We start from the raw sequence: 2213 nt of genomic DNA, 5'->3' as shown, positions 1-2213 counted from the left end.
CTCCCCTCCTCCCTCCAGTTTGAAGACAAATTTACTTACAATTGGCAGTTGGTGAAAATCTATGTGCAAATGTCACACATGCTCAGCCCAATAGCTCAGCTTAGCTATTGCACCAAAATATTCAAAACATAGATGCTTTAAGATTTGTTTTATAAAGAGAAAATGTTCACTAACTCCTAAATTGTTAAGAGATTAGCTAGATTTGCTTTCCAGCAATTTTTGCAAATTAGTGCCAAATATTACATTTTTTGAAAACCTGAATGAAAAAAAATTGTTCAGTACTTAAATCCACCTGGTTTACTTGACATAAAAAAAAAAAGAGAGGCGCCATTGTGAGGCGTGCACCGGGACTTCACCCATTCCCGAGACAGACAGATTGAGAGGGAGAAAAGTATGGCCTTCAGGCTTCCGACGACCTGGTCCTGGGAACCAGTGACTTTTGAAGATGTTACACTGGGTTTTACTGGGGAAGTGTAGGGACTGCTGGACCTGGAACAAAAATATCTGTACAGGGAAGTGATGCTAGAGAACTATAGCAACCTGGTATCAGTGGAATATCAGCTTTCCAAGCCAGATGTGGTATCTCAGTTAGAGGAAGCAGAAGAATTCTGGCCGTTGGAGAGAGGAATCCCTCAAGATAGCTTTCCAGAATATCTTGGGCCTCAAATCAAAATTCAGCTGGGTTGTCATCCTGCTGTGAATCCCCTGATGAACATTGAGGTTGTTGAGGTCCTCACACTGAACCAGGAGGTGGCTGGTGCCTGGAATGCCCAGATTTGTGCTGTCTATGCTGAAGATGGGGTCCTGAGTCCTGACATTCTCAAGGAGCCAGTATAACAGCTGGGCAAGCATCCAGCTGATCCTGAGGCTGCTCGTCAGAAATTTCGGCAATTTCATTATGGGAATGTGGTAGGTCCCCGAGAAGCCCTCACCTACCTTCGTGAACTGTGTCACCAGTGGCTGGAGCCTGACATTCACTCCAAGGAGCAGATGCTGAAGTGCTGTGGTGCTAGAGCAGTTCCTGGGTGCACTACCTGGGAACCTCCAGACGTGGGTGGAATCACAGCACCCAAAGGACTGCAAAGAGGTGGCAGCCTTGGGGGAGGATGTCACTTGGATATCTGAGGAGGAAGCACCACCTGCCCAGCCTTCACAGGACCCCACCTGCTGTCTCAAAGTCCCTGCCCAGCAGGAAAAGAAGCAGCAGCAGCAGGCTACAGCCATCCAGCCAGAGATGGCCCTGCCTGAGGAACCAGTGACTTTCCAGGATGTTGCTATGGACTTTACCCGGGAGGAGTGGGGGCTGCTGGGCCCAACACAAAGGACTGAGTACCATTATGTGATGCTGGAGACATTCGAGCACCTGGTCTCTATGGGTAAGGCCAAACCCTCCCTTTCCCTGTCCTAGGGCTGATCTGCCTTAGGGACTCCGAGTTGGGGTTTTCCCTTCTCTGGGCTGAGAACTAGGACTGGTTAGTATTCCTTGGGGATCATTCCGGTCACTCAGCATCAGAGAGTTCATTCTGGAGAGAGACCATTTGAATGTCAAGAGTGTGGGAGGACCTTCAATGATCGCTCAGCCATCTCCCAGCACCTGAGAACTCACACTGGAGCTAACCTACCCATGTCAGGACTGTGGAAAAGCCTTCCGCCAGAGCTCCCACCTCATTCGGCATCAGAGGACTCACACTGGGGAGCGCCCATATGTGTGCCACAAATGTGGAAAGGCATTCACCCAGAGCTCACACCTTATTGGGCACCAGAAAACCCACAATAGGACAAAGTGGAAGAAGAAACAGCCTACGTCATAGCTCTCAAGCCAGTTGAAGAGACAGTGCCTTTTCAACTTGATTCTGCAATAGAACATGCATTTGGATGGTTGGGAATTGGGACTGAATGTGAAAGAAGCAGAGGGAGGACATTCCCCAAACCAAAGAACCACTGGGGACACCACCATTCTTTTAATTAGAGTAAAGAAAATGAGGAGTTGTCAATGTATTTGGGAAAAAGATTTAATTTTTCAATCAGTTGATGTGCTACTGTTCGCTCATTCATTTAGTCCTTAAAAATTATATTAGTGGCAGTGCCCATAGCTCCATGGGTGGCGAGCTGGCCACATACACTGAGGCAGGTGGGTTTGACCCCAGCCTGGGCCAGCTAGACAACAATGACAAGTGCAACAAAAAAAAAAGGTGGCGTCAATGGCTAGAGCG

At 48.1% G+C, this 2213-nt stretch overlaps 2 pseudogenes; both read left to right on the top strand.

Annotated features, from left to right (window-relative positions):
* Nucleotides 1-393: 393 nt before the first annotated feature.
* On the top strand, nucleotides 394-1408 carry LOC128566984 (neurotrophin receptor-interacting factor homolog; annotated as a pseudogene).
* Nucleotides 1409-1477: 69 nt separating this feature from the next.
* LOC128566983 (neurotrophin receptor-interacting factor homolog) lies at nucleotides 1478-1983 on the top strand (annotated as a pseudogene).
* Nucleotides 1984-2213: the final 230 nt, after the last annotated feature.

Source organism: Nycticebus coucang, chromosome 15 (assembly GCF_027406575.1).
Source record: "Nycticebus coucang isolate mNycCou1 chromosome 15, mNycCou1.pri, whole genome shotgun sequence".
In the NCBI taxonomy this organism is placed as follows: domain Eukaryota; kingdom Metazoa; phylum Chordata; class Mammalia; order Primates; family Lorisidae; genus Nycticebus; species Nycticebus coucang.
The sequence above is the reverse complement of the archived record's forward strand: the minus strand, read 5'-3'. Positions and strand labels throughout refer to the sequence as shown.